Source organism: Styela clava, chromosome 1, assembly GCF_964204865.1.
Source record: "Styela clava chromosome 1, kaStyClav1.hap1.2, whole genome shotgun sequence".
In the NCBI taxonomy this organism is placed as follows: domain Eukaryota; kingdom Metazoa; phylum Chordata; class Ascidiacea; order Stolidobranchia; family Styelidae; genus Styela; species Styela clava.
Genome location: NC_135250.1, coordinates 7,243,640 through 7,258,505, shown reverse-complemented (window position 1 = coordinate 7,258,505; position 14,866 = coordinate 7,243,640). Strand labels below are relative to the sequence as shown.

Below are 14,866 nucleotides of genomic sequence, written 5' to 3'. Positions count from 1 at the left end.
AATTCATGAAAATTTCCTCGCAAGAAATAGGCGAGAGGCGAGTTTGGCTTGTTTGTGCTTCCAATAATCGCTTAATAGTTTTCTTTCGCCTAGGCATTATGATTACAACTTAAGCTGAAGGAACATATATACATGCAAGACTCAACATTTTTCCCGGTACTTCACGGTTTAATGGACCTTTCCCCGACCTTTGACCCCCGGAAAATTCTTCATATACTTTACCATTGCAAAATTTTCAGTGCTATTTTAGGAGTGCTTTTGCGAGTTGGCGCCTGTAAAATGGGGTATGTGTTTCAAACCATCATTATGATTCATTGCACACAACAATCGGTTTTTTCAAAGTACCGGTAAAGAATTTCAGGCTAGTCTATCACAGCTATTTCTACACTAATTTATATTACTACAATTAAATTAAAACTCCTAGGAAGACAGAGTAATCATTGAATTATCTGATTTTTATTTAAGTTTCCGAAACACAACTGAAAACTAACGAATAGAGTTCAAAAACGCGAAAACGAGGTAATGTTTACAACCACGCTTGAAAATCTGTCTGAGTGAGAAAAGTGTCTGAGCGGATGCAAAAAGGGGGCATTGTTACGTCACTTTTTTCATCTTGCTGATTGGCCAATGTCACGAAGTAAACAAGGAAGTCGATGCTCGGGGAAAGGTCCATAGGATTATTTATTTATCATATTTATACAACGATATCTGCTTACCAGTTTGATTCGGATATAGCAATCCTAATTTATAGACTTAAATAGTTAAAAAAAACTGTAGCCAGCGTTTAGGTGAACCACCCACTAACAGCGAGAAGTACATCAAATCTCAAGCAAATAATAATTCCGTATATCAAGAACACCTGCACCGGCTCACCAGTTCCGTTGAGTTCATTTCGAACGCTGCGCGTTCCGTTGACATACTCACGTGACTGATATACCGTGACTGAATGAAAAAATGATGTTCACTGAAATCCCCTAGGCATTATGATTATTACAACTTAAGCTGAAGGAACATATATACATGCAAGACTCAACATTTTCTCGGTACTTTACGGTTTAATAGGATTATTTATTTATCATATTTATACAACGATGTCTGCTTACCAGTTTGATTCGGATATAGCAATCCTAATTTATAGACTTAAATAGTTAAAGAAACTGTAGCCAGCGTTTAGGTGAACCACTCACTAACAGCGAGAAGTACATCAAATCTCAAGCAAATAATAATTCCGTATATCAAGAACACCTGCACCGGCTCACCAGTTCCGTTGAGTTCATTTCAAACGCTGCGCGTTCCGTTGACATACTCACGTGACTGATATACTGTGACTAAATGTGGAAATTATGTTCACTGAAATCCCTAAGGCTTCTCCAGTTTATGAAGTATCGAGACCAAAGACGACTTATTGGAAAGAGTACTTTGCCATGCGGAAGGAAGCGCTCTTGGAATTTTAATTTTCGACTTGGTTGGCGAGAAAACGGCGATAAACTGTGAAAAAAATAGAAATTTCACAACGATCAGAGCGTTTTTCGTTGTTACCATGGAAACGAAACATTTATCTGGACTTTCTATAAAACGCACATTACTAGGGTGACAGGATAACCCATGTGAAAAATTTCATCCAGATTGGTCCAGCCATTAAGACGCTACATCTAAACAGACAGACAGACAGACAGACAGACAGACAGACAGACAGACAGACAGACAGACAGACAGACAGACAGACAGACAGACAGACAGACAGACAGACAGACAGACAGACAGACAGACAGACAGACAGACAGACAGACAGACAGACAGACAGACAGACAGACAGACAGACAGACAGACAGACAGACAGACAGACAGACAGACAGAACGACTGATAATAAGGGTCTCCTATAGAGCGGAGATCCAATAAAGCGAAGGGATGATTTCATGCGTGGAATAGGAATTGCTGCGCAGAACAATACTCCTAAAGGACATAACTTTTGGTAGAACTACCCTATTTTGTGCTCACGGAAAATATTAAAATTACTTGATATGAAATATGAAGTTTGTAACAATCATTGGACTCTTTTTGTTTCCATGTGTCACGTTGCGTTTTATATTCTGCTAACGATTTTTGCGAAATTTTAAGTTGAAATTTGTTTTAGTTATTGAGAACGAAAGCGTAGGACCAAAAATATTAACATCAAAGAACATATGAGTTGAAACAATCGAGTGCATTCATGTAGGCGTGCAAAAACGCAAGGGTGCTGTTATAAAAATGATTAATGTAAATTTTGAATGAGTCGATTGTGCATTTCTGTGAAACTTTTCATAAAACTTCCCATAAAATTGAGCACTTGCAGATTTTACCCAAACACATAAATGAACTCTTCACACTAACAGCATAATGGCGAAGCCAACCTCATACAGATATGAAACAACCAATACTATGATATTTTTGAAGATTTCCCCCAAACAGAATTCATTCAAAATTTTTGTGATAAATTGACAATGACAAATACTGGAAATATTTTTGAAAATCAAATATTAGCATTTTTATTGTGGTCATTAACGGCAAGGAAAATTACAGATGAAAGAATTTAAACTTTTGAAACCTCGAAAATTTTAATTTACAATTCAATGATAAGCAATACATACTTTCGAACTCTACAATAGTTCGCTCATCATAAAATAAACTAAATTTACATAACAATTTTATGTTGTATATATATAATATCATGTAAATACCTTGTATACAAAGTGGAATTTTTATTTTCAAATTTATAAACACCTTGCAGAATGAAAACGGAAATTTTTTTATGGAAAATCCTGAAAAAAATTAAATGATGAACAAAAATGCATAACGACACTTTTCAGCAATAACTTTCAAATGCAATGAAGTTTTCAATGCATCATTACTCTGGAGTCTGGAAAAACGAAATATCACGTTAGGAAGACATTTGTGTAACTAAAAACTACTTTTAAACGAATCGACAACACTGTTTAAGTTTTCGATCAATAATTTGAATTCCATTAAAAATTAACTTGCTCATATTTGAGGTTTTTGAATGAATGAATAAAATTGCATAACAACAATTATTTTCTGTGGAATTTCTAATGCGTCATTATTTTGCTTAAGCGAAATTGGACGTTTATTGTTCCATGTCACACCATAAATTTCTAACACCCTATTATTTTGCATAAACTATAACTGCCGATTTCAGTCCAATTTTTTTTCTATTTCTATTTCGTTTCTTTTACAAATCGTTACCGCTGTTGTTTGTTCTAGCTTTGTGTTGTATTATTTAACTTATATAGTCCTGAGTTTTTTTTGCTGTCTTGTACCGATAGGGTTGGTAACGTGCCATACATATACTGCCAAAAACATACATATAGCGCCAACTGAATATCCATATACAGCCAATGTTATATCCATATACAGCCAATTAATATCCAAATACAGCCATTTTGGTGATGTACAATTACTGCCAAGTCATATGCATATATAGCCAAATCAATATATAAAAAAAAAATCAAAATAAGATAGATTTACCTATTGATACCGGGAGAGAAGAAAGCCGATAAGACGACCTAACCATATGGCGAACCACGGCCGCTCGTCCGGTTACCATTTCATGTCGAGTATGGGATTAGCTAGTTATTTGTTTTCGGAAGCATGAACTTGATGGTAGAGGAAGCTGTAACCGACAAGCGGTTACTTGAACCACCCTACGGCAGCAAGGAGGCCAGAAATTCTTTCGCACATAACCATCCCTGCTTTGGATTCGAAACTGCGAACCCACGCACATTAATCAGAGATGCGGTGGCGAGCGTATTCCTAACGCTTAGTACGATGAGTCACCCGCATAAACTGCCAGTGTTAATATCATAATATATACCCCACAATAGCTGGTCATTGATTACACAAGAAATGTGCTGGCTGAAAATCGCTCTTCAGTGAACTATTCTTTGGTTAATGGCAATAAACTGTTCGCCACCTAATCGAATTAACGCTTGGTGGAAAATAAAACATATAAAACTGCCAATGTGCGTAGTTCTTGAGAAATATCCAATATGCACCAACTCAGTTCTTCAGAAATATCCAATAAGCGCTAAATTTATAATGTCACAATACCCCACACGACAGCTTATCGTTGAAAACACAAGAAATATGCTGCATAAAAATCTATTTTTAGAGAACTATTCTTTGGCTATTGGCAATAAATTGTCCACAAAATAATCAAATAAACGCATGGTAAGAAATATAAACATAAGCCAGTGCGCTAGTTCTTCAGAAATATCCAATAAGCGCCAACTTGGTTCTTCAGAAATATCCAATAGGCGCCAACTCAGTTCTTCAGAAATATTCAATAAGCGCCAACTTAGTTCTTAAGAAATATCCAATAGGCGCCAACTTAGTTCTCAAGAAATATCCAATAGGCGCCAACTTGATTCTTCAGAAATATCCAATAGGCGCCAACTTAGTTCCTCAGAAATATCCAATGGGCACCAACTTGGTTCATTCAGAAATATCCAATAGGCCCCAACTTGGCTCTTCAGAAATATCCAATAGGCGTCAATCTATGATGTCACAGTGCTCCACAACAGCTGATCGTTGATAATATGAGAAATGTGATGGCTGAAAATCTTATTTGAAAAAACTATTCTTCGGCTATTGGCAATAATCTGTCCACAAAATAATCAAATCAATGTTTGGTGGAATATATGAAACATAGAACTGCCTGTGCACGTAGTTCTTGATAAATATCCAATAGGCGCCAATCTATGATGTCATAATACCCCACAGCTGCTCATCTTGGATAGCGTGAGAAATGTGCTCGCTGAAATTCTTCTTTTGGTGAATTATGCTTTGGCTATTGACAATAAACTGCATAGAAATTAATCAAATTAACGTTTGGCCAAAACTATTATTGCACACCTTGCAGTTTGTTTAATTCAAGACGAATCGTCATTGTATTTAGTAGGATGAGACTACTACCGTTACGCGTACAGAAACTCGAAAACAACTTTTGATTAAAACATGAGAAATGACTTATAACAAGCGTGAAGTATAAGGAATAAAATATCATGATATGAGCATCATTTAACATAAGACATAAAACTGCCGGTGAGGAGTTTTTGAGAAATATCCAATAGGCCCCAACTAAGCTCTTCAGAAATATCCAATAGGCGCTAATCTATGATGTCACAGTGCCCCACAACAGCTGATCGTGGATAATACGAGAAATGTGATGGCTGAAAATCTTATTTGAAAAAACTATTCTTCGGCTATTGGCAATATTCTGTCCACAAAATAATCAAATTAATGTTTGGTGGAATATATGAAACATAAAACTGCCACTGCACGTAGTTCTTGATAAATATCCAATAGGCGCCAATCTATGATGTCATAATACCCCACAGCTGCTCATCTTGGATAGCGTGAGAAATGTGCTGGCTGAAAATCTTTTTTCGGTGAACTATTCTTTGGCTATTGGCAATAAACTGCCTAAAAATTAATCAAATTAACGTTTGGCGGAAACTATCGTTACACATCTCGCAATTTTTTCGATTTAAGATGAATCGTCATTGTATTTAGTAGGATGAGACTACTACCGTTACACTTACAGAAACTCGAAAACAACTTTTGATTGAAATATGAGAAATGACTTGTGACACGCGTAAAGTACAAGGAATAAAATACCATGATATGAGCATCATTTAACATAAGACATATAACCGCCGGTGCGCAGTTTTGAGAAATATCCAATAGGCCCCAACTTAGTTCTTCAGAAATATCCAATAGGCGCCAATCTATGATGTCATAGTGCCCCACAACAGCTGATCGTTAATAATACGAGAAATATGATGGCTGAAAATCTTATTTGAAAGAACTATTCTTCGGCTATTGGCAATTATCTGTCCACAAAATAATCAAATTGATGTTTGGTGGAATATATGAAACATAAAACTGCCTGTGTAGTTCGTGTAGTTCTTGAGAAATATCCAATAGGCGCCAATCTATGATGTCATAATACCCCACAACGCCTCAGTGCACAAAAAGAGCAAAATACCGAAGGCGTGCACCCTGTTAGTGGTAAATCTCTCTATATGTGTTTATATGACAGACTGCACGAAAAAAATGTAACTAAAAAGAAAGAAATATTACGTAGAATAACCTTCGTTCCGGAACTGAATGGTTTCCTTAATTAATACACAAGTTGTGGAACAATTAAATGCGATATTTAATAAGGATAATAGATTTTTAAATCAAATGGAGCCGGTGAATCATATTTACCTGTTCCGTTCGATTATTGATAACCATAATCATTTGATAAATATGAAATTGGCCAACAGCTTGAAAAAACACAGCAAGATTGATTTACATGTGGATAGTCTGGGTAGATGGTATCTCCAGACTGTCGATACATGTGGAAGCGGTCAAACGAAATCGAAAATAAAAACAGATGACACGTGCCCATTTAGAAATGATAACATTACATCAAATCAAGCTGGAATTAAGCAAAAATGGCAAGTGACGGAAAAAAAATTTCGACTGAAACCAATGAGGAAAAAATATTACAAAATGTATATATCTAGATTGAATACGGCAAATTTGACACAATCTACGGATAACACAATGGAGGATTTTTCGTTGTCACAAGATAAAAATGACCAATTTAACGACATATATTTGAACGTTGCAGTAGGAAAACAACTTTCACGGGAAAAGACAAACAGTGTATTCGATGTGTCTCCAACCGAGCAAGAAAAACACGAAGTTGAAAACAACACAAAAATGTACTCAACAGACGACGATAGTCTTTTGGGTGAAACTAAACGAACAGGAAGACCAACTAAAAAACATTTATTAAATTTCATCGATAACGGATTTGACCGCACAAAATTAGATAAACCCCCAGAGGATTCTCTGTTGGAAAAAAATCCATTTCTTAGTAACCATTGGTTGGAATGTCTTCATTTGGATCTCTCCTTGCCCACTGGTGACAATAAAATTGAATGTGTTTCCAATGAAACATATTGCAAATTAAGCGGCAACACATCCAAAATTTCGACGGGCGTTACGTATAAAATCGACCTGGACAAATTCATAATTTTAATTTTGGAGCCGGATAAGCTAGATACCACATGCACCGGCAACTTCATGTCTTATTATGCACAGGCAAATTGTAACGGCTTACCGCTGAGTAATGTTCTCATATCATGGAATAATGCTCATATCAATATTATATCTACTTTACGCTAGTTGCAAGTCATTTTTTATATTTCAATCAATAGCCTTTATGGAGTTTCTGTGAACGTAAGCAGACTACTCCAATGCGTCAACGAGTATGGTCTCCTCATATAAACATAAATCTGGCGATGCTCTCTTGAATAATCAATATGTAATGTGAGTAATGATAGTTTGCACCAAACTTTAATATGCTTAGTTTGTTGACAAAATAACCAAAAAAACCAAATAATAAAAAAAACGAATAACCAAAAGAGATTTTCAATGTCTTCGTTGGCAGCGACACAATTCGCATGTTATCACAATCAGCTGTTGTGGGGCTTTATCTTATGGCATTATGGATTGCAACCTATTGTATGTATTCATGCACCACGAGAGGCTGGCATTGTAAGCTTCGAACAAATAACATGTAGAGACTTACTTGTCACTAGAGACTAAATCATGCTAATATCACAATATTTTATTACATATATTTTACACTTATTGTAAGTAGCTTCATCAAAAGCCGTTTTGGAGTTTCTGAGAGGTATTTTTAAAACCCTAACCCTAACACACATATTATATCATATGTATATTCAATTGGCTGTACATGCATATGACTTGGCAGTATTTGTACATAACTTAAATGGCTGTATTTGGATATTAATTGGCTGTATATGGATATCACCTTGGCTGTATATGGATATTAAGTTGGCGCTATATGTATATTTAGTTGGCGCTATATGTATATTTTTGGCTGTATATGTATATCACGTTACCAACCCCACTCTCTTGTACTACCATAAAAGGTAGTTTAAATAGGTACATCTTCTTGTATAGTAACACCCCATTGTAATAGAAAATATTTTACTTCGTAGTTATAAATATTCTTTTATGTCTGCCAGGACACACATGCCTCTCGGCAATGACTCGCGTTAAGAGTGTAATCGCGATGCAGGTTCCTATTGCAACATCTGCCATGCCGACTACACAGCCTTCAACATTTAGGGCTCTTTTTTCTAACGTCGCTGCCTCATTTCCTAAGGTAGCCAACGTAAAATGTGTGGAATTCAGCAGTCGAGTCGATCGATAATGACAACCAAAGACATCTCGCCTGTTTCGGAATTTTTTGATCTATTTAGTACTGTAGAAAACCCGCATTAGAGTGCGTGGTATTCCCACTGAAGCCACAGTCGAGCAATTAACCTACACCTAAAACAATTACATCGTTGTGAAAAATAATATTTAGCCGCCGTTATAACGATCTATAACCTCCCCGAGTCAACTATTTAATTCGCAAATATTAGCACTAAATCTGCCTGTATATAATAAATAAAACAACTTGTAATACATAATTTATTCATTAACATAGTAAATTATAATAGCAAGACAAATAACACTATTCAACAAATTAACGCCAAATACACCAAGAATATGGTAACTTTTGGATTAGTAAAATTTGTTTTCTCTATTATTTGTTAAGTATTTCTTCTCTTTCTTCTTCCTTATAGGTCTTTCCATCTCTCTTTCTATACTTTCACAACGTCATCTTGGCTTTTTACTCCTTATTTTCTCCTTACCTGGCAAAGACGAAATACTCGTTACTGGAGGGCTCAATGAGTATGCATCAAGGTGCACTTCTCCGAGTCTTCCCAATGACGGGAATGTTTTGTTGGGACCGGGACTTTTGTTAACTCTTTATTTTGTTTTATAGAAAAAGAAAAAGCATCTGACAGCCTCTCCCTGAAAAAACGCAAGTATGAAAAAATGTAAGCATGAAAAAAGGTAAGTATCGGTGGGTCGAGGCCTACATTTAAAAAAAAATGAGATCATCTGAAGCATTCAAAAGGCGGTACGAGCGAATTAATTTTATTAGTCGTTGTCCGGTGCATCTACGCTCAATATCCAAAAGAAACCACAGCAGGATCGATCCAACTGGATTTTATGTTAAGGTTCGGAATTATTTAGCTAATTACAACTTTATATTGACTAGAAAGCATTATTATGTAAAAATCTTTGTTTAAACAAAGATTTGAATTTATTCAATAACGGTCGTGTTGAAAAGTTCAATTGGACGATTTTTTTACTTAACTCAAAAATAGTGAAAAACTATATTTTCAAAATATATTTCATATCAAATCAAGGATAATTTTCAACTTTATTTTTTATATATTTAACGATTTCTTTTATTTCATTTTTCAGAATATTGTCTTTTAAATTGGAAAAGAACATCAACAATAATGAAGACTCTGACTATCCTATTCACTGTTGTAGTGATAGCGGCCCTATGTAAGTGATGCCAACATTTCACAAAACTATACAATTAAAGAGTCCAGCTGCACACTAACACAAATGTATTAAGAATAGGAAGTTAGTCTCGCGCAACCCCAACTCAAATTTATTTCACAAAACCTTTGCAATTAAAAAATATTCTCAAAACCAAAATCAAAAATTTGTTATGCAACGTTTTTAACTGCTTTTACGCAAACAAAGCTCTGTGCGAGCAGCTACATATATTGTATTTTAAAAGGACCAGAATCTTTCAGGTCGGCATTGTCTACCCAATCACCGACATCATGATTGAGGCAGTTGGCATAAGCTTGAACCGGAGACTTTTACATGCTAAACCAACATAGTTAATTTTAACGGTTTAACTACTATAGGTGAACATCTCGTCGTACTGAAATCAAGCGTGTCGTCATGAATTTTTGTTTTCAGATAAATGCTGCGAAGCTAACCTGTATGATGATGCAATGAGAGCAGCGGGCGGCATGGGCTTTGGTAACTTCAAAATTTAAAATTATTATCTATATTACTTCCAGAAATTTGTTAACTGTTTAACAGCACTTTAGAGTGGAATGCGTCTTTCATCTTTGGAATGCAAAACAGAAATTGTGGTGAAATAGTAAATATTATTTATTAATGTGAATTAATGTAAATTTATATGTTGGTGAAAAATATCTTGAGCTCTTAACAAAAAACAAATAGAATGAGGAGTCCTTTTTAAGATCTGATTATGGGCTCGACATATCAGAACTGACAGTAAATGCCGATTGGCACGCAACTTGCCGCACATAACAAAATACCGAGACTTCCCGAGTACAGAGAATCAAAATGCATAACTTAATAAGAGGATTTATGAACTATTGTCCGACCTTTGACATTCTAGAATAAAACTCGAATCAGTGTAATAGACTTATTGTTGAAATAATGGTTTGCTCCTGTTTGTAGAACACAATAAATTGAAAATATAATACATTAAAAATTATAAAATTATAAATAGAAGGAACTTGTTGTGAGGTAAAAAAAAAATATTTGGTTTTCACCTATTGGATCAATGGATGTTTCACCGTCTACCGATTACCTTGGTTATTTTGGGACCAATGACCAATTAACAATAAGTTAACGGTTATTTAAAAATCAAAAATTGTGCGGTCGCACACTCACTCTCCATACAGACAGATTTTTTAACGGGGGAGGAGGGGTGATTATTTGGTCATTTTCTGATTTTGTGCACTATTCATCAATTTTATTTGCTGTTTGTTTTTTGTCTGTGGTCGTTCCATATATCCCAAATTTATGCTGATTTGTTAAAACTACGCCACATAGAGGTTTTTTCGTTTGCCGATTTCAGCAAAGACGGCCTATTTTCCCTAACGAAGAATTTCAGGTCAATATAAATATTTTCAAGTTGTTCTTGTGTTTAAAATCTCTCCAATTTCTTTCTCTAGGAATAAATGGGGCTGGAACCATACAAGCAAGCATCCTTGTCGGATCCATCATCTGTCTCGTTGTTACCACATTTATTTTTTAGATAGTAGAATTTGTACTCTGTAAAAACTGTATACTCAATATAAATTTTACCAAAAAGCTTGTCAAATTAATTGCAATCTCAAATTATTATTACAAAATTTTATTATTACTTTTACGAAAATGAAGAAAATTTATTTAGCATTTATACTTTTGTTTGTGTGTGAGTGTACCCAAAAGTTTCAGTAATTTATAGGCGCTTTGGACAAAAGTTATTTTCTCTCTAGAATATATTCCAAGTGATTGAGTTCTATTTTTTGGTCACCCCTACTAATTTTTGACAAAAATTTGTATCGCACTTCAAACTTTTTGGCAGTCTATGAAATTCAACATATTTTTTCAATTTGGCACTGTTTGGTGTTGCTGAAGGGTTATATGTCCTTCCAGTTGGTGAGACTGGCCCTCATAGCAGCGATGACATATAGAAGTTTATTTAACCAAGATCGTTAAAGCCATTTTGTCTTTTGGGCAGGAATTCAAATTTCAAGCCCTAAAATGGGATATAAATTTTTGAATTTCCGAATTTGAATTTTAAGTTTGTGTTTTCTTATTATGTAATTTTCAGAGAACAGTTTATTAGTAAAAATTGTACTATTGATGATGTTTTATATGACGGATGCTTAATTAAAGTATGGTTTTGAATAAACTGTTTTCTGTACTTCGGTATTTTTATTTGTGTTTGTGTCTTAGACTCAAGGAGAACATGAACTCTATTAAATATGATTTATATTTTTGGAGAAACTGCAACATATCATAACTCCGAAAAAGTGGGGTCACGTACAGGGGGTCGCACGGTCTACTTTTCAATGAATTACACTAAAAAGTTTAATCCATCACAAAGTGAGCATACGTCTCGCTATGCCAAATTGTTGTTGTTAGGGAGGTTGTTGTCGTTAGGAAGAAATCGCTTTTCTTCGAAACCAATGAGCAAATTGATTTCAAACTATTAGTAGCCTACTTAACGATGGGAGAAGTCGCTAGGACGCTATTACCGTTTGCAAATTCTTTTCGAGTTTTATTGGACCCGATATTTCAGCCGAATTTTTGCTCTATTTTATTTTAATTTACAGTAGAACTTTTTAGGACGTAGAAGAAAATTTCATTACTTCAAGTTTTCTACGATATTCTCGGTAGTGTTGCGAAGTACAATGCCAAAATACAAAAGAAAAATTTAACAAAACAAACTATGGGTCCACCCCGTGTCCTATAAAAATTATTTGGTATTTGTTACCGCGCACACCGCAGCATATAGCTGCGTCAAGCTAGCACAATTATTGGTCTGATGAATGCATTATAACAGGGTTGGCAGCGGCCCCCAATAAGGGAACAGATGATGTCGAAATGAATATATTCAAGTTACGTTCATTGTGATGGAAAAATCCCGCAAATACACAAAAGGACTCGAGACCTCGGTTGGACTCGACACATAGAAAAAAAAATCAGGAATTGCACTACTAAATCTGCATTATTTGAATATATACGTTACTTCTAACGTTGGAGTACGATGGGATGGGATGGCACACCTTTGTATTACCCCCGGGACAGTAGCTATATCATAGCACTTTGAATACGTCAGAGTTAGCCTTAGTACTTCTTTACCTTTCGAATGTTTTTTACTCTCCTTTTTTCCAAAATTCACTTATATCTATTATTTATTTTTAAATAGGAATGAATCGAATTTCCCCAACAATGTATAAAATTCAGTAACTATAACTGCCGATACCAGTCCAAATTTTTGATCTATAATTTGAATTTCATCGAAAATTATCTTGCTCATATTCGGGGTGTTTGAATGGAAGAATAAAAATGCATAACAGCACTTATTTTCGGTAACACGGCAATATAATTTCTAACACGTCATTATTTTGCATAAACTATAACTGCCGATTCCAGTCCAAATTTTCGAACTATAATTTGAATTTTATTGAAAATTACCTTGCTCATATTCGGGGTGTTTGAATGAAAGAATAAAAATGCATAACAGCACTTATTTTTGGTGGAATTTTTATTGCGTCATTATTTTGCTTAAACGAAATCGGACGTTCATTGTTCCGTGTAACACCCAAAAAATTCTAACACATCACTATTTGGCATAAACGAAATTGACGTACGTTTTGCATAAGTTCAAACACATACGTTGTGCTCTTTATATTACAATCTGCCAATTTTTTCTAAATGAATTTTAAACTAACGCATCGTGTATAAGAATTAAAGTTATATCCCAAAATACATGCTATACATGTGATCTACCCTCTAATAATTTTGGTGCCTGCTGAGGTTTTCTATACAATGGTTGACGAGCACTGCAGTAGGGTCCTTTTTCAATATGTCAATTTTTTTAAACAGTGCATTTGTTAAAATCTGCCAATTTGGGTGAAACGAGTGTGCAGACTGGCAGAAAAATATTTGAGAATCAAACGTTGGTCTAGGACAGTGGTTCCCTAACTTTTTTTCGCGACCCCAAGTTTCGTAAAATCAAAGGCTACACATACTCGTGACCCCGCAACGAGATAAGAACAGCAGTTTCAAAAATCAATTTAAATTCTATTTAATTATCTTGGGAACAATGTGCCTTTATGTCGATTGTTAGTTTGGGGGACGTTGGTGTGACGTTAACTTTGTTGTAGGCCTGCGTAACTGTGTAGTTCAGTGCCTCCCAACCTTTTTGACCCGGGGAAACAAAATAAATAAACGTTTGCCAAAGCACAATGCTCCAATGCGAACATAAAAAAATCACAAAACACTAAGTTAAGTTAGCCTATACATACGGTTGATTGGAATCAATATTACCTTCACCATCAAGTGGATAATGAATATTGGCCCAAGATTTGAAAATATACAAACGCGACAGGCGATGCTCCGGAAACGGGGAATCGTCAGAAGATTTGATAACACATGACATCTTATGAAGACCTCAATGTAGAAATCTCGAGATTTGGAATATTAACAGAACGCCGAGTTCTTTGAAGAAACATAGAGAGACTCAACAAAACGTAGTAGGTTGTGAGGAAGTGTACGATACTTTGGGAAATATCGAGATTGATTGATCGAACAAAACTGAACAGATAGCAGTTATTCATGAATTAATATACGACCGTACAGTAATTAGTACAGTTCACTGAATCATTACCCTGTCATATACACTTCGGAATTAATCTTAGCACTCATTTAGTAGAATTTAAAGTACCTATAAACTCAATATTGGCGACCGTTCACTATTCTTTGCAGAGCGAATACAAGGTTACGTCTCATGTCTGTGGCTAATGGTCTACTTACAAATCGACCTTTTTTTTCTATGATATTTACATATCCCGATATCTGGAATACAAATTTTACAGTTGTTCATACCCTTTTTTATAGCACAATATTTCAATAGTATTCGAAGTATTTGATCGATTTATATAATTTATATAATAACTTCTGATTCGATATTTTATGCATTGGTTGGAGTCCTCAACTTGAAGGATGCCTTGAAATTTGCAAGTCATCGAATGGCTCTTGTAGTGCACTCGAGCCAACCGTCGACTACCAGAGACGATCATTCAACTATACATTAGACAAAATCAAGAAAATTTCACAAAAGATAAAGCGAAGGGATGATTTTAATAAGCGTGGAATAAGAATTGCAATGAAGAGCAAAACTACTAAAAAAACATAATCAGTGGTAGAACTACCCTATTTTGTGCTCATGGAAAATATTAAAAATACCTAATTTGGAATATGGAGTTTGCAATAATCATTGGATTCATTTTATTTTCGTGTGTTACGTTGCGTTTTATACTCTGCTAAATATTTTTGCAAAATATTAAGTTAAAACTCGTTCTAGTTGTTCAGAAAGAAAGCGTAAGATCAAAA

The 14,866-nt window shown here is 35.0% G+C and overlaps 1 protein-coding gene and 1 long non-coding RNA gene across 2 annotated transcripts in view; one reads left to right on the top strand and one right to left on the bottom strand.

Annotated features, from left to right (window-relative positions):
* LOC120347319 (protein DD3-3-like) overlaps nt 1-14,866 on the bottom strand; it is a 69,123-nt gene that overhangs the window by 25,498 nt on the left and 28,759 nt on the right. The gene's annotated exons all lie outside the window — the stretch shown is intronic.
* On the top strand, nt 9,000-11,647 carry LOC120348135 (uncharacterized). The gene is made up of 4 exons (XR_005570174.2): nt 9,000-9,153; nt 9,404-9,490; nt 9,920-9,982; nt 10,933-11,647. It is a non-coding gene; the product is annotated as an uncharacterized LOC120348135 (long non-coding RNA).